This window comes from Lygodium microphyllum, chromosome 25 (assembly GCF_053477565.2).
Source record: "Lygodium microphyllum isolate KBCC chromosome 25, Lygodium_microphyllum_v1.1.10, whole genome shotgun sequence".
In the NCBI taxonomy this organism is placed as follows: Eukaryota; Viridiplantae; Streptophyta; class Polypodiopsida; order Schizaeales; family Lygodiaceae; genus Lygodium; species Lygodium microphyllum.
Window position 1 is genome coordinate 59890010 of NC_141159.1, and position 20583 is coordinate 59910592.

The window sequence follows — 20583 nt, forward strand, 5'->3', positions numbered from 1 at the left end:
GCTCTTACTACAAGGGGTTATAAGCCTCCTAACTTTAAGGGATATAGGACTAGGATGGTCCAAGGAGTATTTGTGAAAAATTTATATGCACTTCCTTAACTATTCCTCACATTGCTCTTGTTAAATTCAAGAGATCTCTAGGTTGCACTCATGTTCTTGCCTTAATAGCTCTTTCTCTGTTGTTAAGTGAAGAGTCATATACTCAAGAACCGATTTTTTGGCCTTCTTTCGAAATCCTAAAGGACTCTCAACAAGTACACTCAAGGGTGCACCTATAAAAAATCATCTATATAATGTATGTTCAAAGGGTATTAAGAAATACCCTTTCTTTACATGCTATAAGGCCATAAAATGATCCCTTTTACTTTTCTTAACTTATGGGTTTTTGAAATTATAATAAAAAACCCTATTTTATAAATATAATCTTATAAATTTTAATTTAGAATATACTATTTCCTTTAAACTCGCTTAATATCTTATATGCTTTATAAGGTGGACTCCTCAACCAAAATGCACCACACCTGTTGGGACCTAAAATGGGCCCAATATAGCAGCTCTCACACAATCAAGCTCACTGACACGCCTCACAAGACTAACCCCCATGGTCATGTGGCCATGAGTGACTGGCAATAGACTAGGAACTCTCTCTCTAAACCTTGATGCACTACATTGTAGTCCAATCTCCTAAATACCTACACCAAACTCCAAGTAGGAGTGCCCAACATAAGGCATTTGGTACGCCACATAAACATCACAAAGGCACCTACTTGATTGATTGCCATTGTCTTTAGATACGAGTGACCTATCTGGTTAAAGAGTTAACCCGTCGATCCTTATCTTTTAGCATAAACATAATACTTGCTCTTCCCTCACCCTCACTAGAAACCAATTTGAACCCTCAACACTAATAGTCTTGGATTTTCTCATCCACTCGGTCAATAAATGAACTGATTGCTATACAATAGTACATGCATAAAAATGCATCAATGCATAGTATTCATGAAAGTGCATAAGCATTTTTAAGGTGAGAAAACAAGAAGTGGGTGCAACAAACAAGTCTTTCAATATCATTGCATGACTTTCAACTACATAGTACATCGATGTTGTACATATCCCAAAAGCACCAAGTGTTCCTCACTTGTGTTACTTTTGGGTACATATTTCGCACATAATCGCCCTATATATGACATACAAATAAAAAAATAACATTTGCAACATTCTTCATCAAAATTTAATATGTTCTTTCATTTAGATCACTACACATGGTACCAGAGTCAACCTTGTGCTACCAATACATATATCTCACGCTTATAAACCTTAATTTTTAAAGAATTTGAATAGGAAAGTGTGGTATTTTTGCATTTCTATGTTTACTAGACTATTCTTAGTGCTTTTTTATTTATTGATATTTTTACTTATTTTTGCTATCTTTTATTTTTTCTTAATGTTTAATTATCTATTCCTAAAAAATAAAATACTCAAGACGACCAATGTTAAGTGCTGATAATTATCTTTATATATTTTTTCAAATAGATTTTATTTGTTATAAAAACTAGGCCACTTACCCGTTGACCACCTACATGTTGTGATACGAACGAGACGCTGAGTAGTTCCCAAGGCCACTAACACTTACCATAGCTAGTGATGTACTTGAGGAGCCCTCCATGGAGAAAAGAAATATGCCACGAACCGTTTCTTTCACATTACTCTCACCTCTCTCTCTCTTTCACTCATTCCCCTTCTCTCATAAGAATAGCCATAATGTAAGAAGAAAGGGAGGAGAGAGAGAATGAAATGCTGAGGAGAGAGATACTAAAAAACTAGCATTATATTTTATTTAAATCAAGCCACAAGATTAACAACATTGCATAGAAGACGGAGAGAGGGGTCCCTTCTTTATATTTCTTGCAAGAGATAATGCATATTCCACGCATAATGATCAAGAACATCCCCAAAAATTGGCATCCTCTTTTCATGCTTCTCTCTCTCTCTCCATGACTCTCTCATAAAAAAGTTTCTAAAATTAAAGCACCCCTTTAGCCTTGGCCCATGTCCTATTAAAATTGGTCCACACTCCTTTAAATCTTGGCGACTATATTCCTCCACAAATTAGGGTCTCATAGCCTCAAATTCCACCCCAAACACGTGGAATTAGTGCACAAGTGATGGCTGGATATTTCTTTATTATTCATGGAATTGACTTTGCACTTTGCTGCGTCTTAAACTTCAAAATTCTTCGTCTCTTACACCTTTACTGCTTTGCACCACTGACCACTTTGGAGCCTAATATCTTCATTTTTGCTCACAAATGCCTTACAAATCTGCCTAAAATTGTTCAAAATCTTGAAAAGTATGCCTTTAAATCCACCTCTCAAGCAATTGGTCGTGGATTCATAATATTTATATCTTTGCACCCCTAGAACCACCCCCAAAATGGAGAGAAGAGGAAGTTCACGGCTCCATGAGGCATCTACCACAACCACCACCTCCACTAGTCAAGAAAGGTATCTCTAAGCTACCTCCCTCCATGCCCAACCTAGAATATCGACTCTGCCGACTGGAGATCAATGCATTAGAGCATGCTGATGAAGAATGCCTAGAACACCTAGACGACGATTGAGACAACTCTGCATCTTGTATGTCTTTAAAGCACAGCATCTAATTTGGAGACGTGCATAAAAATTTTCTACAAATTCTCATTTGTGTACTGTCAGGTCATCCTACTCTCTTTTGAACCATCTATAGTGACTTGCACAACCAAAAATCGATGTTAGCATATTCAATATAAGGGTGAAAGTAAAGGATGATAATATATATATAAGAATAGGTATGTAAGTTTAAAAAAATATAATAAAGTACTAATATAAGCAAATAGTCAATGAATCTGATAACAAGTGGATGCAAATATGAGTAATCCTATGGCTCCATAATAAGCTCTTGGCATAGCTCATCATATTCCAAAAGGTTTATGCAGAGGTCCCCACAAAAAGAATAGTCTACTTTACTCTCAAAGAATTCTTGTACTCCTATCTCCTCCCCTAGATTGCATGTGCTTATCTTCTCCACATGCCACAAGCCCTCCTCATCCTCCACTTCCTACAACAATAACATTTTCTCCACATTTACACTAAGGACTTTGCTTTTATCATATACTTGAGCCATCCGAGGTGTTGTAGGTATAACATACCACAAATGAGGTTGTTATGGGTTAGGGTAGAAGATCACTTATTTGGAATAAATTAAGAATGTGTTGCAAAGTAAAAGGCATTAGTGACCTTCATTTGCTAAGTATGCATCTCCTTACAATGACCTGGCAAGAATGCCTCTAAGAACTTGGGTGAACCTTGTCAAATGGTTGCTCCTACTCCCTCCAACACTACTATAAACTATTGTGCATCAAATATGATCGCAGAGGAGCTACGATAATCTACTAAAATTATGCTTCATAGGTTGTCAAAATTCTCTATCTCATCCACTACAATATTCAGATCTAAGGCACGCCATCAACTTTCTTGCTTAAACTTTGCCATGACACCACAATCCATCATCAAATGTAATTTGTTGATGCACTCCACTCAAAAATGTTGCCCAAGCGACCAAGCTATAGAATTTGTATTGCATATTGAAATGCAAAGATTAGTTGTGACATACAGTTGCTAGATACAACAACAATGAAAGCATGCGTTTACTTTTGCAATGTATCCTCTCGAGGACTCTCACTCCTTTCTAGTGACTTCCTCCCCTTGGCATGAATTTGTTGTTAGGGCATCATGAAACCACCTCACAATCATGAATCGTGGTAACTCCTCCATGCCCTTGGGTATCAAATAAGCTGATGTGACATACTACATCAAAATTCTAATCGTGCTCCCTCTCATTTCCTTCAAGCAAGCTTTTACATATTCAGTAACTTCTCCATGGATATATGATGCAAGATACAAAAATGAGTCACCTTCTCCATGGCTTCATCCATCCCAATTCCAACTATCACATCTTTGGTTAGTCTATCATCATCCTTCAACATCCATAGCATCTTGTTATCTAAATCCCAAAATGTAACATTTTAGTAATTTGAAAAAAATTCCAAAACGTTGAAGAAATCAGAAAACTTTTTTATTGACGCAAGAAAAATAAAAGAGTACAATGTACTATGTACCTAAACAACTTGGTCACACTTGCATTGTTCCATCTATGCTTTGCATGTACACTCAAGAGCACATGGAGCATCTTTAAAAAAGATACATAGTACCCATCATATAATGGTATGGATGGTTCCTCTCCTAATGGATCAGATGAATCAACATCCATGGATAGTAATGCATTGATCATCACTTCCATCTTACACACTCCAAGATCAGAGAAAGGTTCAATATTTTCTTCAACCAATGGTGCATTGGACAAAGTGCCCTCTAGCAAGTTTATTGGCTCATGTGCTCCTTCAATTGTACACCCATGAACTCTTCCTTCCTATGGATATTTTTCATAGATGCTTAATATTATCGAAAGTTATTTCAATCAAGGTTTGATTATAAAGCATGATTAGTGCTCACTTTGTTTACCACTAACTTGAAGTCCAAGACCGATTGATCAATGATTTGACTAAAACTCATCGCGACATCGTACATAGTTTATACACAAGTGATGTTTTCATCAATTTGCAAGCTTGCACTAAGTGCAAGGACATGGGAAATACTAATTGAGATATGACTCTCGACCTTGAGTATTGCAACCCTAATCATTAGTCATTTTTTCTGTATAATGGGCAATATATTTCTCCACTTCCTCTTTCTACCTCTATCTCCCTCTCTCTAATTATCTCTCCCTCTCTACCCCTCCCTGTCTACCTCCCTTCCTCTCTCTCTATTTCTCTCTCTACCCCTCCCTCTCTCTATCTCTATCTCTATCTCTATCCCTCCCTCTCTCTCCCTCTCTCTCTCTCTCTCTCTCTTTCACATGATCTTCATTTCTCTCTCTTCCTCTTTCTTTCTCTCTCCCTCTCCCTCTCTCTACTTCTCTTTATTTCTCTCTCTCCCTTTCCCTCTATCTCCCTCTTCCTTGCCCTATTTCTCCCTCCATCTTCCTCACCCTCCCTCTATTTCTCCCTCTCCTTCTCTCTATTTCTCTCTCCCTATATATCCCTCCTTCTCCCTCCTACTCTCTCTATTTCTCTCTCCCTATCTCCATTCCTCCCTCCCTCCCTCCCCCCTCCCTCCCTCCCTCCCTCCCTCCCTCCCTCCGTTCCTCCCTCTCTATCTCTATCTTTATTTCTCTCTCCCTCCCTCTCTTTGTTTCTCTCTCTCTCTCCCTCTCCCTCCCTATGTGTGCATCTTTATCTCTCTCTCCATCTCCGTCTCTCTCTTCCTCACTCTCTTTATTTCTCTCTTTCCCTTCCTCCCTCTCTCTATTTCTCTCTCCCTCTCCCTCTCTCTCTCTCCATTCATGTCTCTATTTCTATCTTCCTCCCTCACTTTATTTCTCTCTCTCCCTCTACCTCTCTCTCCCTCCCTCCCCCTCTCTCTCTCTCTCTCTCTCTCTCTCTCTCTCTCTCTCTCTCTCTCTCTCCTTCCCTCTCTATATTTCTCTCTCCCCCCTCTCTCTCCATCTATCTATCTCTATTTATCTCTCCCTCTCTCTATTTTTCTCTCTCCCTCTCCCTCCCTCTCTTGATTTTCTCTCCCCCCTCTCTCTTTCCCTCCCTCTCTCTCTATTTCCCTCCCTCTCTCTATTCCTCTCTCTCCCTCTCCCTTCCCCTCTCCATTTCTCCCTCCCTCCCTCTCGCTCTCTATTTCTTTCTCTCCCTCTCCCTTCTTGTCTCTATTTCTCTCTCCTTCCCTCTCTACCTCCCTCTCTCTATTCTCTCCTTGTTTCTCTATTTCTCTCCCTCCCTTCATTCCTCTATGTGTGTGTGTGTGCATCCCTCCATAAAGAAAAACAAAGAGAAGAGAAGAAAATAGAAAAATAAAGAGAGAAAAGAGAATGCATATACCTCAAAGCTCAAAGAAGAACTCCTTTGCGATCTTCTTCTTCTTCTCCTTCACACTTCCCTCCTCCTTTGTGGTCTTCTCCTTTTTTGTGGATGGCACCTCTCTCTCTCTCTCTCAACCTCTCTTACTTTTGTCTGAGCTCTCTTCCTCTCTCTTTCCTTCTTCATGCTAGTCTCTCAATGCAACAATGCCACACTCTACTTTTGGTGTTTTTTTAAAAAAGAATATATCATCGCTATTCGGATAGTAAAACGTCACTATTTGTGTTGTAAAGCATCGATATGTGTATCGACCTACGTGTCACTATACAATGTGCATAAGAACGCATATGCCGATGCTTTGCGACACAAATAGTGATGTTGCTAAAAGCCATCGAAACGATCTGTTAGTATCCCTCTATTTCCTTGTATTGATTTTTGGTTTTAAGGGGGGACAAATAAATTCTAGGAAATTAGCAAAGTTAAGCCTAAATAATCTAAATTCTCTAACTTTTCTAGCTCTAACCAATCTACCAAATGCTCAAGTGAGGGGAGGATGTCTCACTAGATAGCTCAAAGATATCCAAACCCGTCTCATCAATAATATCCTCTATCATCCAACAACTATTCTCAAAAAGCTCCAATAATTCTAGCTCCTTTAGTTACATAATAAAATGATACTTATTATTGTTTTAGAAAAACTAAGTGCATCGTAGTACTCACTAATATTTAAGAATACAGGGGCATAATTAGGTGCATTCACTAGAAAGATCTATCTATAGCCACATCATCATAATGGAACATCAGGATTTGTTGTAGCCCTATGAGCACTATACCACCAAACAAATGATCAATATAAATAAGGAGCCTCTCCCAAAATGTTCAAACAAGATCAAATGTATGTGAATATGGAATTAGGAGTTGATATACAATTATATGGTATGCTCATAGCTCTCCACCTCCAAACCTAGACTCTCTTGATTTGCAACTATAAGAGGTGTAAAGACACTATATAGATCATGATGCTCACACATGTAATACATGTAATTAACTGTCATTTGTGTCCATGTACTACCATAGTGCCTAAAATATTTGTAGCATTGCCAACACAACTCCATAGCTTGGATAGAAATTCATCTATAATACTCTCTACAATGTAACCATGGGTGAATAAGTTTTTTAAAAAATAATAACAAACAATTGACCACTATAATGCTCACCCATAGGCACATATAGAAACTTGTCATGTGTTTGGAATCGAGGAATGGTGAATAGGATAGAATCAAAGTGATCGTGACTATCCCCATTAAACTTTGGCATCATAAAATTATTCCACAAAAACTCCATATCATTACCCCATGTGAAAACAAAAAGAAATCCAAATTTTAAGTTAGTCACAGGATTAATTGGAATGCAAATCTAACTACACCTTGCTAACTCTAAGGCTACAAAATGTTTAAGCCATAAGCAATTGACAATAAAGATCTTATTTTTGACATTTATGTCTTGCGCATCAATAGAACTAGTATCATAGACCCTAACGGTCTTAAAATAACCTAGCCAAACAATTCTAAGCTTCCTAAGGAATTCATAATGACAACTATCATATAAGAGAACTAGGTCATCTTCATTAAACTCCCATACTTTAATGTTTTGATTACTCCAAGCCTTGTAGTATTTTTGCATCGCTTCCAAGATTTGCAAGGCCAATAATCACTCCTCATCTAGCTTCATTAAATTTAGATCCTTTATTTCAAATATTAAACTTTACCAAAGTGTAATGAGAGAGCTACCTCCTTGAAAGTAGGCAATTCCTACTTAATAAGAAAAATAGCATTAGTTCCATAAACCAAATTGAATGACATACTTTTGCACCACTATCTTATAGCTAGTTTTGTACACCCAAAGTGCCTTGTACAAATGCTCATCTAAGTCTTGCCTATGAGAAGCGATAGTTTTGGTTAAAATACCGCATACAATCCAATTAATCACATGTACTTGGCCATTGGTTCTAGGGTAATAAAGCATTTATTTGTGATAACTAATGTAATTCAATCAACTCACTAGTCAAACTATTCAAGAAATAGAAATGTCTAGCTCACTAATTCCAGTGGGCAACCAAATCGTGTTATAATATTTTCATACATAAACTTGGCCACAACAAATTTGGCCTTATCCATTATAAGCACTTTTACTTCCACCCATGTAGTTATGTAATCATCACAAACTAAAATTTGATAGTTAGCTAGTAGGTGGATCAATTGGGTCCATCAAATAAATTCCCCACTTCTCAAAAGGTGTTAATGTTAATATGGGTGTCAAATGTGTAGCAAAACCTTCAGAATATTGGTCCATCCTTTGTCATACATTACATTTCCCACAATAGGAATACATATCTTTAAATAGAGTAGGCCAACAATATCCAAATAGCAAAACTTTTCTTGCTATCAATTAATTGGCAAAACGACTACCGCAAGGCTCATCATGTAACACCTTTAGAACTATTGAAACTTTATCTTCTTGAATGCATCTGTGATAAATAACATCCTAATAATCCATAGGAGCATGATTGCATCAGCATTTGTCTCTTTTGTTTATCATATCCAAGTGAATATTGAGATGTACTTAAGAAATTATCAATATCTACATACCATGGGACTTGTGTCTCCATAGTAAAAAGTGATGCATAAGGAAAATCATCTTCAACACCCTCTTCTTATCCAACATTTACTAGAACATGAACTCTCCCAAGTGAAGTAATGATTTGGAAATCAAACTCTTGAAATGATAACATCCATCAAATTACCCACCTAGAAAGTTCTCCATTATTAAGTAAGTACTCTAATGCTGCATGTCTACATAATTAATAAATTTATTCTCCAATAAATTATGGAAACTTTTCTTTATCGCAAATACCATATGTAAAGAATGTTTCTCCATAGCTAGTGATAAAATTCCTCTTTGCATCACTCAAATTTTGACTCACATGATAAATCAGATAATCAATTATAGGAGGTGCTAAAATTGTTCATTCAATGTATTTTTCTTTAAGAAATTCAATTGCTTCTTGACATGGAATACCCCAATTATAAGGTTTGTCTTTCTTAAAAAAATACTTAAAGGTGATGCTACTTTAAAACTTTGAAATAAAACACCGATAATAATATAGATGCCCTAAAAATCCTTGTATTGTTTAAGGTTTGCTAGTGGTAGAAGTGATGCACTTTTTGCAAATTGAGAAGGATCCATTGCAGAATTCTCTTTAGAACTTAGAAGTAGACATCAATTTCATCACCTCATTCAAAGACTTGGGACAATAATTTAGGTATTTTCTTTGTAGTCCCAAAGCAAAAAAGTCATTCAAGAATATTTGCATCCATTTGTGGAGAAAATATTGACAGCTTGCAATCATGACTCTTTGGAACATTGCAAAAGTGTTGCATGGACCAAAATGCATCACTTTGTAAGCAAAAGTGTCCTATTCAATAGTGAATCTAGTCTTTGATTGATCTTTTGGATGGATTGTACTTTGTGGCATTGAGGATATTCCTATTTGCATCATGCTATCTGATAATACCAATCAAAGTGATGCAACACATTGATTATATTGAGTTGGACCTTGGTGACTAAATTGGAGTATGTTGCTAGTAGTGTTTTTTTCCCACCATCATTATGTCTCCAACGAATTGTTCAGCCTGAAATATCTATTGCCCTCAAGTAAATCAATGTCCCTTGTCCAATTCAAAATATGCACTTGGAAATATTGGGGCAATTTTGGGAAGTACTCTATTCACAAAGATACTTCCTATTCACTCATTGACTTTCCACATTAGTCCCTAGGATAAATTTATCATAGGGATTATTTCCACCTATGAAGTGCATTTGGCTTTTGGGTTGCAAACACACCAAAAAATGATGCCATTTTTGTCTAGGTAACAAGGTAATCACTAAGGGATGTTTTGCCAAAATAGACAAATTCATTAATAAATTTACTCTTTTACTAACCTTCCAAACCTTTCCTTAAAAACTCTTGAGTCTAGTCCAATAGAAAGTTGCACTCAAACCTTGCTCACTCTAACCAGTCAAACCTCTAGGGTTTGACAAGCCAAAAATCACTCACACTCACTTTAAATAAGAATTCAAAGCCAAATCTCTAGTTGGGAACTTGGAGCTACCCTATAAGCAAACTACAAATTCTCCTTGTCTCTCAAGGGTAGCTCCTCATAAAAATACTCCATGCTGTGTAGTATGGCATTTCATCCAAGATATTTGTGTTTAACTTTGAGAAAATATATTTTGGAAGAGTCCATTTGAATATTCCACCATCTAATGTTCCTTTTTAAGCTTCTCCACCATTATAATTATGTTTTCTTTAAGGATTACAGATAGAAACCATTCAAACCAAACATCGCTAATGTCCAACAAAACCCAAAATTTACCCCTTAAATTTCACAATCCCATTCCACTTACATGACACATAATGATTGTATCATTTTTCATTTAGTTATTAGAGAACTAATTCATTTTAAACAATGAGAAAATTGTTATTACCACACCTTTTGCTACATTAAACATCAAACATTCAAACAAACCTCACCAACTCTCTCATGTGCAAAAATGAATGAAGAACCTTTGTGTGACATAACTTCTAGTCTTTGTGTAATGGCCATTAGACCATTTAACTTAGATGTCTTAATAGATTGAGAATGTAACCCCAATTTTGCAACTGGTGGATACCTCAAAACTAATTTAATATCTTACACACAATAAACCCTAGATAATTTAGTGTACATTTAAATTAAGTATTATACACAAAGTCTTGCACACATGGATATTGATCTCCTCTATTTCTCACACTTGCAAAGCTAGGATTCTTTGTATCTTCTTTATGTAGGGGGAACAAATATGCAGTGGTACTTTTAGTAATAGGTAAAGTGTTCTCTATGAGTCTTTGCTATCTACTCAAAATTCTAACAAAGGTTCTTTTGCTCTATGCATAGATGGAAAAATCCCAAGTAACTTAGGTAGGGCAATAGAGCCCCAAGTATCAATTCTATTAGAGATCCCTACAATGATGATAAGATCATGTTCATTAACAAGTAGTGGAATGAGTTTTAGCTATGTAGGGTAGAGGTAATCTTAAGTTTCAATTGTTGACCAATTTGGGGAAGATAGTCAATAAATATGATTGCTAGGAATAAAGGGACATTGTGCCTGCTCCCTACATGGGTATTGTACAATACCCTTTAGGGGTATTGTACTATGTTTCATATATCTATATGAAAAACCTAAAGAAGTACAAGTCATTGTACCCACACATGTTGTGTCTACTCTCTTCTCTCTCAACCTACTACATCTCCATTGAAGCATAGAGGAAGCTCTGTCTTGAATCCTTCACTTCAAATTGGTATCAGAGCTGGACATCTAGAGGAGCTTCCTAGCATTGCTTCAACAGATAGTTCAATACCTACAGGGTTTTCATTCTTGGCAGCCATATCCACACCATTCAAGGTTTGTATTGGTCATCAATCACTTGAGCACAAATTGAGGCTTGTTGGAACTTGCTTAGGGGATTATTGAGCTTGTGATAAGCTCATTTCAGAGAGCATTCAACTCAGTTTTAGGGTCATCCATTGATAGCTTGGAGGAAGCAAACTCCATTGGCCTACTCAACTCAACTTGCATTAAGACTTGGTTTAAGGCTTCTAGAGCCTTGGTTGAGCCTTACTAGAGGATTCTTGATGATCATTAGCTACTAACCTTGCCAAGATCCTTTTAGGCACAATTCATGCTAATTTGCAGCACCCTATCTTTAGCCCACACAATCGATTCTCCTCATTGGTACTCATTGGCGGCTCATCTACAACTTGGTTGGTCACACACATTGGCATTGGCATTGGCTCTTTAGCCCTTGTCATTGGATTGGAGCTTATTACATTCAATCCTTTGACTATGAATCATGATATATTGCCTAAAATAACATGACATCACTTGTCTTTGATGCCTTATGATCAGTGGCATGCTCTTTTTAGTGCTCGAATGGTTATGTTTTGATGCTATAATGTTTAGGGATGCTATGTCATTGCTTTGAGATGTCTTTGGACATGTTTTGAGGCTTCATTTGCTTAGTTCTAACAATGATATAACTTCTGGAACACACAGGGCAGAATGAACTTTACAGGGATTAACCTTATGTCTATTGCTTATGGCTATCATTCGGGTGCTCTACATGATGTATTGATGTATGCCATTGATGCTATGTACTCTAATACGGCTATGGGGATATTTGAGCTTGGATTTGGGCTTGCCAACATTGTCATTGACTTAGTAAAATTTCATGTTGTAGGTACAATATCTAGGAGAGCATTTGGTACAAATTTATGCTTCCTATTGATGTCTTTGGGTATTGATTCAATACTAAATCATTAGCATATGCTTGGACAATGATTGCACATGCTTTGTGCCTAAATTTTGGGCTGAAATATATCAAATTTTTTATAAAGATTTTCATGTTGTATACTGTGGAAATCAAGTCTTACATGCAGATAGGTTATCCATAATGCTATCAAATGCTATTTTGGTAATGTACTAATATATGGTTTTAAGCCCATATTCTTGGCTATGCACTTTGCCTTAGTACCACCTATTGATCATGTATTAGTTCAAAGCCACTTTCTTGCTATGCACTTTGCCTAAAAGCTAGGATAAATTCAGGATGTTAGTCCAATTCCATGCTGATGTACTTTGATGTGAAGAGTTGTTTGCTTATGGAAGAGCTCAATAGACAAAATAATGTAGCCAGCAAGTCTTTCAGTGCATTGCATACTAGAGGTAGATCCCAGCAAAAAGGAAAATCTGAAAAAAAAGGATGCAACAAGTCTACATGGAAAAGATGTAGAGTGCCATCATTGTGGTAAGAAAGGGCACTTTAAGCATGACTGCTATAAGTGGAAGAAAGAGAAGGGCAAGGATAAAAAGATTGATGATAGCAATGATGAGAAAAACTATAGCCAACCTGTAAAGAAGAGTAATGTCAAGATAGAGGAAGTCAATGTAGTCAGTCGTGAGAGTGATAGTGGGTTGCAGTGGTGTCCTCTTTGCTTCTTCTTGTAGTGTAGAGTCTATGATTGCAAATTTTGATGATGACATGTACACGGATTCTTGATTTAGGTGCTTCATTCCATGTAACACATCATAAGTGGTTCTTTGACTATAGTGGTGCAGACATGTTGTTGTCCACTTGGGGACAACTATGCATGTGATATTGCAATGATTGATAGTGTGCAGTTGGAAATTCAGCATGGATCAATGTTTACCTTGCATCATGTGAGGCATATAGCCCAGCTCAAGAAGAGCTTTATAAGCATAGGGCAACTAGATGGCGAAGGGTATCACATTACATTTGGGAATGGAAAATGGAAGATATATAAGGGATCTAGAATCATTGCTAGAGGCTTTAAGATTGATACTATGTATCCATTGCATGTATCTAGTGTGCATGACCATGTAGTCACCATAACCAAGCAATCAAGTGTTTCTTTATGGGATGATCAATTGGGACACATGAGTCAAACTAGGATAAAAGTGCTTTCTCATTTGGGTTATTTGATGTCTTTGAGGTATGTTGATTTTGACCATTGTGATCATTGTATCTATGATAAACATGCTCAAACATCATTGTATCTATGGCAAACATGCTCAAACATCACATAAAAAGTCTCTCTTATTGAAATCTTCTCCTTAAGAGTTGGTACATTTAGATGTATATCAAATGCCAAGGTTGCCTCTAGGGGAAAATAAGTAATTTATCACTTTTATTGATTATGCTACATGCAAAGTATGGGTATATCCTATCCATCGTTAAGGAAAAGGCATTCGATAAATTCAGGGAATTTCTAGCATTTGTTGAAAATATGATTGATAAGACATTAAAATATATTTTCTCTGACAATGGTAGGGAATGTGTGTCTAAAGTCTTTCAAGACTTTTGTGACAATAAAGAGATAAAGAGGGAGCTCATTGCCCCTCATAATTTTCCCCAAATGGTGTTGTAAAGCGTATAAATAGGACCATTTAGGACAAGGTCCATACTATGTAGTCTCATGTTGCATTACCTCATGGATCTTGGGCAAAGGCTATTATGATATCCATACATCATTGAGCATGCCTTTAGGGGGGAGATTCCCTCAAGAAGTGTGGTCGGGCAAGCCACCTTCATATGCTCATTTGAGAGTGTTTGGTTGCAAGGCATTTGTGCACATTTTCAAGGAAGACCGCATGCATAAACAACCTGAAAACACAGAGGAGATCAAAAGCATTGTATTGCAGGAAGAGATACCTATAAAAAGCAAAAGAATGTGTGAGGTGCCTCCTCCAACAGACCCGGAGGAGTCCTCTTAGTAGTCGACTGAAATTCATATCCATGCACATCACCATCTAGTCTCCCCATGGGAAGCCTAAGACTTAGTTGAACATAGGAATCTCAATTCTAATTTACAGGGGAAGCGTGGACAAGTCACCCCTAATAGCAATCTAACACCCACTTATTGGGTCCACTGCTAGCCATAGACGTTCGATTGTCAGGATCGAAGCCTCCCACTTTCCTCGATTGGGTTTGCTTTAGTTTTCTAATTAGTAGAGCATACTACCACATTGTTTGGACATATAAAAATAGCTTCCTTCTATTACTCAGTTAAACTGGGTTCGTTAAACTCAATCTTTAGCACATAACAAACAATTTGGGAATCAAATACTTCATTTCATAATAACAAGTAGAACCATCACTCCGCAGAGTGGTACAAAACCGTCTTTCCTCAAAAAGACACCGTCCAACCTAGGATAGGACCTTCCAATCCCTCGGGATTGGGTTGTATGTGATCGCACTTCGTCTGCGGCGGTCAACATGAATTTACTGGCTCAAAGCCCCTCTAAGCTTCCCTGAGCCTCAGGAGCCATCCTACATAATAAGGGCACTTATCACTCGGCCCTTTGCCCTCTCAGGTGCTTGAGTGATCAAAAACCAAAAATGCCTACCTCCCTTGGGAACATAGGACCACCACATGCACGTGAGTTTTTCCACAAAAACACCCACCTCCCTCGGGAGCATAGGATCCCCACCCATAGGTGAGTTTTTCCACACTCTACAGAGTGTTAGGGAGCATTGGGTTGGGGACCCCAATGTCCCAAACCACCATAATCCACAACTCGTCCAACTATGCAAGCCCGGAATCATAAGAATATAATTCATCATTCACAAATCCAAAAGCAGCCCTAACCATAAAACATTTTTAACACACTTGTCAATGTATGCGATGCATAGAATCTATCCCCCTCATCAAATTTCGTATACTTTTCTAAAAAACAATTGATAATACTACCATATTTTTGAAGTTTAAGTAAGTTCTAACTAATCGTAATCCTTTTCTTATGTACTAACATGATTATCTCTATTCGGCCATCCATCGTGATTACGGGATATGATTGCAACCTCAGTTTGTTGTGGAATAACCGGTCCTTCAAGTTGAATGGATTTAGGGGTGCGCTTCAGCTTCATGTGGAGCTCCCTTAGCATCAGATACTTCCTTGCATTAGGGAGCTCTCTGAGCATGACCTCCCCCAGCATCTCGATGTCTCTTGGGAGCCATGAAAGAAGTTTGATGTATTTGAGTAGCGCTTCCATGCATAGGTGTGGAGAGAGAGGCTCAAATGATTGCAATAGAGCTTCGTCGGGTCAATAGCAGAGAGACTTTTGTAAGGGTTTTTGTGTTCCCTGACGTAACGCTCTATCCCTTTATATATAGTAATCAAGGGGGGGGGGGGGGTTTAAGAGAGAACGCTTGCTTTTTAGCGTTTTTGATGACATCATCGATGATAAAGAAAAAATGCTTTCTTTTAGTGTCTTCGATGATATCAGAGAGGGGGCTCTATTTTTGTAGTGCAAAGATAAAAATTATGAATATATGGGCAAGCACTGCGCATCACGTTATCATCGTCGGATGGGTGTCACTCCAAGACTCACGACCAAGACGACGAGCAAGGCATAGACCTTGGCATCATGGACTTGGCATACTTGGCAATGGGCTATAAAGGCTTCATTGGCGTTGTTGGCTGTACGTGAGAAGCTCCCAGTAGTTGTTAAAAAAGCTTCCTGGGAGGTTACCCATCGTGACAATGTCATCACCCAAGTGCACTTAACTTCCAAGTGACTATCCACTAGGCTAGTTCTTTTTGTTGTTCTATACTACAAACACAGTTTTAATAAGCTTGTCTTGGGAGGGTTTCCCAAGCCTTCCTTCCATGAACTGACATATAATACCTTATTATTAATAACAATTATCTTCATAGTTAGAGCTAGTTTTAAAAAATGTGCAATTTTGTTTTCAACATAAATCAATTTTTGGAATGTATACGCATATTGTTTATAAACTAAGTAATGGGGACATTACATTCTTTACTTCTTAGAGAAATCAAGATGTCCTCATCTCGAGATAAACTGGGGGTATTCTTTCATAAGGGTTGCCTCATCAATCCAAGTGGCATCCTCTTCAAGATAATCCTTCCATTGTACTAGGTGTTCTCTTAGGATTCAGCTTCTTAGAGGTTTCTCCCTTGTATCCCATTTCATTTGTGGAATGTCCAAGGGTTGTAACTCTCTAGGCATCTTGATCCTTTCTACCTTGACTATTTGACAAGTCAAGCACTGAGTTACATACTTTAATACATCCCTTTTCAATCCTGGCTAGTGATAGCTCTTATGAAGTGCATTGAGTGTCTTGGCATACACCGAATGTCCTGCAATGGGGTTGTCATGTGCTTCCCATAAGATCTTGGCCTTCACTTCTGGTCCTTTTGGGACAAAAAGGCGACCATGGTAATACAGACAACCATTGCTAGCACAATAATCCTTAATCTTAGACCTTTCTTTGTTAGAGCTTCCTCCTTGAAGTACCTTAGCCATGAGTCCTTCATATTCCTTATCCTGAGAAGTAGCTTGGCGTACAGGCTCAAGTACAAGGTTATCAGGTATGGATATGGTTCTTAAGCTTCAAACTTCGACAATGCTATTAAGAAAAGCTTTTCAGTTTAAGGCATCTGCAACAGCATTGTCCTTCCCTGAAAGATATTTGATTTCAAAATCAACCTCTTGCAGTATCTCTAACCATCTTCTTTGCCTCATGTTTGGGTCAACTTGGGTGAAGATCCACTTAATACTTTTATGATCTGTCCACTAAAGTGAATTTCCTTCCCAATAGATAGTGTCTCCATAGTTTCAAGGCATGGATTACTACGAGTAACTCAAGGTCATGAGTAGCATAGTTGGACTCATAGGGCTTCAATTTTCTAGAAGTATGGGCCACTGGTCTTCCTTCTTGTACTAGCACCCCAACGATTGCAAGTCCACTTGCATTAGTGATCACCTCAAATGGTTGACTAAAATCAGGGAGTTTTGGTATAGATGCAGTGGTTACAGCTTCTTTAAGCTTATTAAAGATTTCTTGATACTCAATGCTCCAAATGATTAATGTATTTTTCTTCAAAAGATTTGTTAAGGGTGCAGCAATGATGAGGGAATAATCTTTGATGAAGATTTGGTACCATCGTGTTAGTCCCTGGATTTCTTTTATTCTCTTAGGTATTGGCCATTCTAGGATATCTTTTACTTTGGTAGGGTCCTCCCAATATCGATAGCTCTTTCTTTTACTTTAACTCTTGAAAAATCAAGTCTAACATTCAGCTTGTGTGGTAATCAAAATTTCCAACTAGTGCGAATTGATAAAACACACAAGGAACTCCAAGAGAAGAATTTTCTTCTCAAGTAGACACCACTACCTAGGTTTAGCAGTAAAGGACCCAAGGTGGAGAAAGATACAAAAGCTTGGATTGAGGCTATGGACGATTATTTCCTAGCCGCTCAAACTACTGCTGCAAATCAATCCATGACTGCTCATCTTCATCTTATTGGCGAAGCTCAGCTTTGGTGGAAATAGTTTTGCTGAGATAAAGGGGTAACAGAAGCTTCCCAAACTCACTTGGGAGTAGATCAAAGAAGCTATGAAAGGACATTATCTTTCCCCATCTTTTGAATCAATCAAGATGAATGAATTCTACAACTTATGACAATTAAACCTAACCTTGGAAGGATATTATTCTAAGTTTGTGAGTATGCACAAATATGCACCCCCAATGACAATGTCTCAATAGATTGTAAGGTTCTGCCAAGGACTAAATCCACCCTTGGACACTCACCTTGAATCAATGAGACCAACGACTCTCAAAGATGCTCTTATGCAAGTAAAGCCTATGGCCAAGGAAATTGCTCAAAATGGCCAAAGAAACTGCCCAATAAACAACTATGGAAGGGGCTACCCAAACCGTGGTGTTGACATGGCTAATGGCAAAGGGAATGGTAGAGCTAATGCAATCACCCAATGACCAAATGATAGGCAACATGCAATGCTACCAATTTGGAAGGACTAGACACCTAAGGGAAAATTGTCCTAATCGTCCTCAAAATCCTAACTCAAACCAGGTTGGTGGAAGAGGTCGAGGGAATGGCAACAACCACCCAAGCCATGGACATGGAAGAGCAACTAGTACCTAGGTAAATACCATGATTGGACAACCCGAGGAATGCACCTTAGGTGAAGAAATTCAAAGAGGATCCATTCATGCTACCGTAGAAAGGAAAGGAGGGAACCACCAATGTTCAGTAATTCAATCTCCAGCTACTTACAAGGGTATGTTGTCTATAATCATTATTGATTGTGGTAGCACTCATTCCTTTCTTGCATCCAAAACAATTAAAAGATTGCATCTAGAATCCAGGGGGACAAGGAAAATGACAGTAGAATTGGCTAGTGGGAAGGAAATTGCCTCAATTGAAACTGTAGGGAAACTTCAATTTGAGTTAGACAGCCATACAAGTGAAGCAGAATTCCGAATCCTACCACTAGGATGCTACAATTGCATTCTGGGAATGGATTGGCTCAAGAAGAACAAAACCCATATACTACGTGCTAAAGAGGAAATAATCTTTCAAGAATTGGAAGGAAAAACTGTAAAGGCATATGGGAAAGCTGGAAGAACTAGAGTCCGCCGACCAGTCAAGGCAAGCCGACTCAAGAAAGGATTGAAGAAAGGTCAACCAATCTACATGATCCGGTTGAATAAGGTCTAAAAGACTAATGAAGGCACTCTACCTTCTTGGATCAATGACTTCAAGGATTTAATAAGCTCTATCTAGTGTTGGAAAGTTACCTGACTTATTGGCCAACACTAGATAGAGCTTATTAAATCGTGACCCATATATCGGTAGGATTAGTTACTAGGTTTAACACCATTTTAGGGGGTCGGAGCTGAGATTTTACCTTATGGGTAGGGGGATCAAGTTACACTCTCCCCCGTCTCTCACTCTCTTTGAATCAAGTGCGGTGTTGACCTCACTCCTGCCTTTGATTGATTACAAATTGGTATTTCTTAAGTGGGCATTAGATTGCTGTTAGGGGTGACTTTTCCACGCTTCCCCTGTGAAATAGAACTGAGATTCCCATGTTGGTTTCCCATAGGGAGACGGGATGGTGATGTGTATGGATATGAATTTCGGTCGACTACTGAGAGGACTCCTCCAACAGACTTGGAGGAGGCACCTCACAAAATGCCAGCTAGAGAGTATCAAATACTTATTGTAAATGATCTTGAAAATGCAAGGAATGATGCTAAAAATGATCAGTAAGGATTTGCCCATGATATACCATAGTCTCAATAGGAAAACATGCAGTATTAGGATGGTCAAAACTAGTAAGACATCATGTTAAAATTTTTGGCACCGCTGCTGCGTATTTCGACTCCACATCAAGTGTGGCTATGGGGCAAAAAGGCACGACCTCATCACCAATGTGTTGTTCTTGATGTAAAGAGAAAGAGGGGAGGAGCACGAAGGCTCGAGAGTTTACGGGGAGAAAAAGAAAATGACAAATGGGGATGGGATGAGGGCATGCTTTCGTTTCCCACCGTGGACAAAGCCGCACACGAGCATGTGCATCGGCCATCGCCACCACCACGCATGAGGCGTGCTCCGCATTGTCTTGTCTACCACATTCCAAGCTTGTGTTGAGTTGAAAGACGATGGAGACACTCATGCATTCCACCTTTTTGCATCAACAAGAGCCCATCATGAGGTGCACTCATGTAACTATTGCACTACCAAGGAAAAACATGAATCCACTCGTAGATCTTCTGTCTGACATGCTACCAGCCCAATCTGCATCTGTGTATCCAAAGAGTTGTACGTCCTTACCTGCCTCATAAAAAAGTTCATAATGTAAAGTGGACTTCACATACCTCAATATACGTCTAACTGCATCCAAATGAGGCTTTTTAGGCATTTGTATAAACTGACTGACAAGGCCAACAACATAGATCAAGTCTGGCCTTGTGATAGTCATGTAAATCAAACTCCCTACTATCCTCCTGAACATAGTAGGGTCTTCTATCTCATCCCCAACATTAGCACTCAGCTTCACATTTTGCTCCAATGGTACTGAAAGAGGCTTACATGCTGTCATACCATACTTGGATAACAGATCCAAGCCATACTGCCTTTGGGACAGCCATATACCATC